The 7,449-nt window shown below is 59.5% G+C and overlaps 1 protein-coding gene across 3 annotated transcripts in view; it reads right to left on the minus strand.

The window, feature by feature from the left end:
* The window catches only part of Wscd2 (WSC domain containing 2), an 82,341-nt gene extending 76,874 nt beyond the window's left edge, over positions 1-5,467 (minus strand). The window contains exon 1 of one of the 3 annotated variants that reach the window (XM_078038980.1): positions 5,041-5,467. The gene's annotated coding sequence lies outside the window, so the exon portion shown is untranslated. Of the gene's footprint in view, positions 1-3,013; positions 3,195-5,040 lie in introns of those variants that run through there. The other 2 variants (XM_078038978.1, XM_078038979.1) reach the window with 2 other exon arrangements.
* Positions 5,468-7,449: the final 1,982 nt, after the last annotated feature.

Consider the following 7,449-nt stretch of genomic DNA (forward strand, 5'->3'; position numbering starts at 1 on the left):
TGTCTAAGGCATCTCCCGAGCTCAGACTCTGCTGCTCCCTCTCCAGACCACGCGCTCAGCAAGACGGAGCCGGGAGTATCATCCCGGGATGGTCAGTGCCCAGCACAGAAGAGGACACTTAGAAGATTCTGAGGAAACACTGATGTCAGCCCATACGATGCTGAGTGAATGTGAGCGGATGGATGGACAGATGGACGGATGGACAGATGGGTGGGTGGGTGGATAAGTGGATAGATGAGTAGGTAGATGGATGAATGGATGAGTGGGTAGACATATGGTGGATTGGTGGATGGATGGATAGATGGATGGAAGGGTGGATGGGTGGATAGATGGGTGGGTAGATGGATGAATGGATGAATGGATAGACAGATGGTGGATTGATGGATGGATGGAAGGGTAGATGAATGGGTGGATGGATGGATGGGTGGATGGGTGGATGGGTGGATGGATGAATGGGTGGATGGGTGGGTGGGTGGACTGGTGGAGAGATGGGTGGATGGATGGATTGAATGGATGGATCATGGCAGGTGGGAGGATGGGTGGGTGGGCGAAGCTCCCCATACTGAAACAGACTCTTCCCACTTCCGTGGCCTGATTCGTTTCTTTCAGCCCAACCTCCAGATGGGCTCAGAGGAAAATGCCAACTGTGTGCTATGACATCAGTGATGTCCGTCACCCCTGCTGGCATTGGGGAGGTGGCATCATGTGACGGCCAACCGTGGCCTCTGACACCAGGTGCTCCATGTGCAAATCCCCAGAAGACCCCTTCTGGGCTGCGTGACCCGGTTCAATGGCTTCACCTCTCTGAGATGCACAGATCTTAGCAGAAACCATCTCACGCGTTTCTCTGGGTGATCGATCATTGCATATAAAGTCACCCACATGTCGTGTGGACCTGGTGTTGCTGACATCATTGCTTCGGCCGGGATGGGGAGCAAGCAAGGCGGGACTCCCTAAGGACAGGGCACATGGTGACATGTACCTCATCGAGTGGCAATGCTACTCCCAGGGTGGAACCCAAGTGAGGGACCAAAAGCATAAACATGTCACCGGTGGAGTGAGAAGCCGAGAGAGTTCCCGCAACCCAGGCACCCATGAGGGAGGGAGGAACCGGGGCCAGCAGCCACCCACGGCCTGACCTTGAACATGGCCCCTGCCTCATGGGCTCCCGGGGATCTCCAAGGATCCTGAGCACCCAGTACTTTAGTCCCCTAGTCCCCGGGACCAAAGCCTCTCGCACGCCCACCCCGTTTCCATCTCCCAACATCTGGACCTGCTAGGGGAGCCATTAATCTCAGGCAATTTCTTTCCTCACTTGATTTGTTTATTTAAGGAAAACAAGTTGCTCCTAATTAGGAGACTGCTGGCGGGAGCTCAGCTCTGGGGCCTCGGCCGCCCCGCTTCAGACCTAGAATCTACCTGCGCTTTGCACATCTGCAAGTCTGTCCAGCAGCTGTCCTAGGTGGAGGCTGCGGGTGAGGAGGCTGGGGCTGGGGCAGTGGAGGCTGCGGGTGAGGAGGCTGGGGCTGGGCGCAGAGTCAGGCAGGGCCCGGGGACAGCCCAGGGCTCTGGAGCACGGTGCCAACACGGCTCAGAGCTGGCATCAATCGCCGAGTCAGCACTGAGAAGGTGCCCGGCCCAGCAGAGGACCCTGCGGGCTCAGGGCTGGGGCTGTTTGAGAGCGCACAGGTGACACCCCCCTGGCCACTTAGGGCCCCGCAGACATTCAGACGCACCTCGGAGATGTGCGTGCTGGGAAGCGCACAGATGCACACACGGGATGTGCCAAAGTCACGCTGCCATGCAGCCAAGCAAACACCCAGAAGTGCACACACGCACACCGGGAGGCGTGACAGGCACTGTGTGCCCCGCAGCCAGCACACCCAGACACCAACACTCCGAAGCACACACGTAGAGTTTCAACCAAGTGTGCAAAGCTGCACACGGGTGTGCACTGAGGAATATGTACACAAAGAGAAACAGAAACATGTGCACTGCAACACACACACGCGCACTCACGCAGACACAATCACACTCTGACGCTCCGGTGCACATGCTCAGAAACCCACCCACATGCCTAGAGACGCTCGCGGGACACCGCACACACAGACAAGTGCACTCACCTGCACACACAGATACGCACAAAGGTACCTGGGAAACACACGGAGGCATATGTGCAGAAGTGCACAGCACAAATTGCACGTGTGTACACTCCCACTCATGCAGGTGCTTGCAAACACCCACACGCCCACCTGTTCACATGGGGACAGCATGTCCCCCTCTGGGTGCAGGGTTAGAGCAGATACACCCTGCTTCTCCAACACAGGTGTTTCCACACACGCTTCCCGCACAGGGGTGTACCTCTGTGGGTGCATGCCTGCTTGCTCACTCACACACACACACACACAAAATGCAGTTACAACAACTGACCCCCTCACAAGTGTGCACACAGAGTTGCGCCCACTCCCGCCGGTGCCCGTTCTCTAGCACGCTCGCACATGCTTGAACCCACACATGTGCATCCGGCAGACACCTGGCACACACTTGGATCGATGCTCCTCACACCCGTGCACACACGCTTCAGTACTCCCAGTCACCCTCCCGAGAGCAAGAGCACACGGTCCTGCCTGAGAGCACACGCGTCTGCACGCCTTCACGCGCACGTGCACACGCACACACGCCCTGCTCCCCCAGGAGAGCACACTGCCCATGGCCTCAGCCCTGAGCCCGGGCACAGACGGAGGCCGCGCAGAGGGGCCGCTCCCGCGGGTTCCCAGGGCACCCCTCTCCCCACGGCAGCCCCACCAGGCCCATGGGGTCTGTCCTCCCCGCCACGGTCTCCCCCAGGAGCCCAGGCTGCCCCCAAGCTCAGGACCAGCCAGAAAGAAGCAAGACTGGTCAGCGCACCGCGTCCCCGACCCTCTGGGCATCTCCCTGGATGCCGGACCCAGACTGAACTTCTCTGCTCGGGGTCCCTAGACAGCTGCCAAGCTGAAGCCATGGAGACGCTTACCTCCACTTCCCGTCGTCATGACGACCAGCAGCTGGGTGCACAGGGCCCTCCTGGCGCCCAGGCTCCCCACCAGGAGCAGCTGGTCCTTCACGAGGAAGCAAGGAGGGGGCGGGGACTGCAGGTATCAGGTGACTGGAGAGCCAGGACCCTGCCCCCAACCGAGCATCACCTGGTGCTTGGGTGGGACACAGTCACCCTCCCTGGGGACACAGCACCCAGAGGCCCACGTGCAATGCCCCAGACCACACGGTGGGGTTGCTAGCAACGTCAAGACCAGAGCCAGCAGCTCTGATGCACCCGCTCTGTCTGGGTGCTCCTGGCACCCTTCCAAAGCAGGACCACAAACACGCCATCTTACAGTGGGGAGGCTGACACTTGGAGAGGGGAGCGTCTGTCAAACTTGGGTGTGATCTGTCCAGGGTCTCTTAAACACCAAGTCCCATCAACTCCTGGATTCTGAAAATCTCATCTGTGACATTGCTGAGGGCCATAGAGTATCTGGATGGGGACCTCTGAAGATACATGAAACCAAGCAGCAGCAGCTAGAAACCAGAGAGGTCTAGTGAGTTTCCCAAAGTTACACAGCAAATTAACCACCTAATCCGGAGCTGGGGCTTTTCCCAATGTACCAAGCCCAGGCCTCTGATGCCTCAGTGGGATTCCTGGGTTTTGGCAGCCAGGGGAAAAGGCTTCTATCCTGTCCCCAGGTCAGAATCCCAATAAGGGCAGGAGTTTCTCGGAATCCCACTGTGTCCCAAGAATTGACAAACACACAGCAATGCCACTCCCCAGAGGCAGCTACTCAGCCCCAGCAGGGGACAATTACAGGGACAGGGAATATCTCTGACTTGGGGTTTGGACCACCAGAGTGTCCAATCCGTGCTTCACAGGTACATCAGCTGCAGGCCAGAATATCAAGATGACCTCAGCCTCAGGCTGGGGCCCAGCAAGGAAAGCAATGTCCTCTAGGGGGCTGTGGCCACAGGGACAGCTCCCAAAGGATCCTTGGGGTCCAGGTGGCCTCTTTGGAGCATGCTCTTCACGGGGAGGAAAAATAATCTGGCCAAACTCTAGCTATAGGCAGGGCTCAGCTGAGTGTCCAGGGGCCTGGAGCTGGACTGGGGGGTCTGCCCCCCCACCAGAGCTGGGGCTGGGTGTGCCAAGGAGCCGATCCCCTGGGCTCTTCCAGAACCTTTGCTACAAAGTCGCACCTCCCCAGGCTGCAGCCTGAATGGCCCATTGAGCAGCCCTGGAATCTCCCTGCTCCCCCCCCCCCTTTCTCACCTAAAGAGAAGCCCTTTTGGAGCTGTGGGGACCAGGTGGTCACCTCCAGCCCTCCGGGTGGCTTTGCCAGGGAGGTGTGTAGGCTCTTGCCTTGACACTTGGGCTGCTGGGGCTTGGACAGAGGCGTGCTAAGGGAATGGGCCCTTCTCCCCACCCCCAGGCTCCAGTCTCTCCTCTCTCTCTCTCTCTCTCTCTCTCTCTCTCTCTCTCTCTCTCTCCATCCACACCTCAGAATGCACAGAAGCAAGTCTGCAAACACTATGCACAAAACCCACTGCCTGGTGGCCCGCCTGCTGGTTCCTGATGAAGGGACTCTCATTCCCCAGCGTCCCCCCCCCCCAGCACCTCAGAGAGTCAACTCGTAAATACAACTCGGTCCCTTCCAGGTCCCTTCCCCGGGGACTCGGAGCTGCCCAAGGCGGGGGGTTCACAAACCCCACCAACGAGGACCCTGCTGTCTCCTGGCCCAGCCCCACTCCAGCAGCCCTTGAGCGCACGCTTTGGGGACCAGAAGGATGACCAGAGAAGGGACCTCCTGAAGGAGCCACCGGATCCCATCCTCCACCGGAGGAAAGTTTGTCATTCACCCAGAGCTGGGCTGTCACCGCCGTGTGTTCCTTTCGGACCCAGCGGTGGGCGCGGGGAGGCGGCCAGCCCCGGAAGCCCAGCCGCGGTGGCCTCCTTCCCACGCAGCTGCGCTGCCTCCGGGAGGCTGGGACCAGGTCCAGGGCCGCGGTCCTTACCTGGGGAGTCGCCGCCACTTGCAAACTCTGCCCGCGGAGCTCGGCCGGCGCCGGGGTCTCTGCGCGCCTCGGGGTCCGCTGGGCGCGGGTTTCGGGGGGCGCCTTCCCAGCCTCCAGCCGCCGCAGTCGCTGCCTCCCGGGAGCCCAGCCTCGGCCCCGCGGCTGTGGCTCGGGCTCTGCTGTCAGGGGCGCCCCCCGCGCGCCGGTGGGAGACGCGCGCCCCGGATGGCAGCCGCGGCGACAGCGGTGGCCGGCGATCGGGAGGCGGTGGCGACGCCAGCCGGCGAGCCGGGGAGGCGGGCGGCAGCGGAGGGAGCGGAGCCGCGATCCGCGAGCCCGAGCCTGGGCGGGTGGCACTGCGGGTGCCCCTCGCCGCCGAGGCCCCGCTCGGGACCCGCCCGGGGACGCCCGCGCGCCTGGCCTCGGGGCTCCCTCCGGCCGCCGGCCTGCGGCTCGCGGGCTCCTCCGCTCGGCTCCCCGGCTCCCGGGACTCCGCGCCCGGCCCCGCGCCGCCGCCAGCCGCGCGCCCCAGCCCGGCGCTCCGCTGCTCGCTGCTCGCACGGAGCCACCGCGCTGTCGCGTTAACTCCTTGAGTGCCACCGGCCTCCCGCCCGGGGCAGCCCGGGACGCCCGCAGCCTCCCGCCTCAGTTTCCCCGTCTGCAAAATGGGCTCGAGACCCACGTCGCAGGGTGGTGGGGAGAATTAACCGAGATGATTACGCCAAGGGCCGAAGCGCCTGGCAAGGAGGAAGCGCTCCATAAATGGCAGAGTATTTGAGGCTGCGGCTGTTGCTGCTGCCGCCGCCACCGCCGCTGCTCCTCCTCCTCCCCCCTCCACCCCGGGCCCTGGCGCTGGTGCTTGGTAAACTGTCAACACCCAGTAACGGGTAGTTTTGTTTATTGGTGTTCCGTTGGCTGTTTCAGTTTTTAGCTGTGTGACCTCTGGCTGATCACTCGCCCTCTCTGAGCCTGTGGCCTTGCAAGCTCTATGACCTTGAGCGAGGCGCAGCACTCCTCTGAACCTCTGTATCTTCCTCTGTAAAGGGGTGATGGTAATGCCATCCACCTGGAAGGGATTCCGGGGGAATCTCTGGGGAAGGAGCTTATGTCACCATGATGAGCCTCGGTTTCCTCATCCCCAAAGTGGGAACAGTGACAGTAAGTACTTGATAGGTGACTGGGCTGGTTATGGGCTGTAATGCCCGGGGCCTGCTCCAAGCCCATCAGCTGGTTATAATCCCACAGGAAAGGGATGTCTGAGAAATAATGAGGAGAATGGGCCTTGAACCTTGGGGACAATTGCAGGTAAGAACAGTAGGCCAGGTTAAGTTGCCGTTTTAGTGTTACTCTGGTGCACGTGGGGCACTCCTGTACTAATTTCTTTTTCACTATTTACCTGGAATTTAAATCTAATTAGTCCTGCATTTTGATGGGTTCCATTTTGCCAGTGAAAGCCCATAGTTATGAGCTGAGTGCCCTGAGGTAGGTTGCTTAACCTCTCTGGTCTTGTTTTCCTAATCTATAGAATGGGAATCAAGATCCCCTGCCGTGTTAACAAGGAATGAAATGGTTTCAAGTAGTGCATGTTCCGGCTCGGCTTGTGCTAAGCACTCTGCGTTTGTGCCTTGCCCTCGCCACCATCTGCCCGGCTCTCCTTCTGTTCTTCCTCTTTCTGCCTCAGACTTGGGGTTGCCAGGGCACCCACAATCCTTGTTTGACCCCATTGTTGGTCTTTGAAAGATTAGGATTATCTATAAAACGTGGGCAGTACAGTTGCAGGAGTTACACACACACACACACACACACACACACACACACACGTCAATCAATCAGTGACTTCATCGAGGACACCCAGCTCCTCCCTGATCTCTGCGACCCCAGGGTCCAGGTTTCTGCGGGGACCCCGCCTTCTCTCCAGCTCTGAGGTCAGCTCGGGGTTGTATCGTTTCTGGCCAAACATCCACGGCGGGACTTGGGAAGCCAGGAGAAGAGAGAAAGTGAATTGTGAAATAAATCACGAAGATGCAAAGGAGGTGACATCAGGGAGCTCCTGAGGGTTCAGAGCAGGCACCACCTCTGAGCCGGGTCCCTGGAACTTGTCACTAACCCAGCCGTCACCACCATTTCAGCCACAGTGTCTAAAAATAGAATTTGCTCTGATTTCCCCAGGAGCTAAAGCAGAAGGAGAGAATGGGCGGGTTGTGAGTGGGCTGGGCAGGGTGCTAAGTAACTTCCCTCTGATGGCAAGAGGGGGACTGGCGTTCAGATATGTCAGGCCACCCTGCCCAGGACAGAGGACATGGCTGAAGCTCTGGCTTTGCTACCTCCTAGCTGGGTGGCCTTGGGTAAATTACTTAACCTCTCTGAGCTTCATCTTTTAAAAAGTAGAGATAGTGATAGTTGTGACCT

This window comes from Ictidomys tridecemlineatus, chromosome 2, assembly GCF_052094955.1.
Source record: "Ictidomys tridecemlineatus isolate mIctTri1 chromosome 2, mIctTri1.hap1, whole genome shotgun sequence".
NCBI classification, from domain to species: Eukaryota; Metazoa; Chordata; class Mammalia; order Rodentia; family Sciuridae; genus Ictidomys; species Ictidomys tridecemlineatus.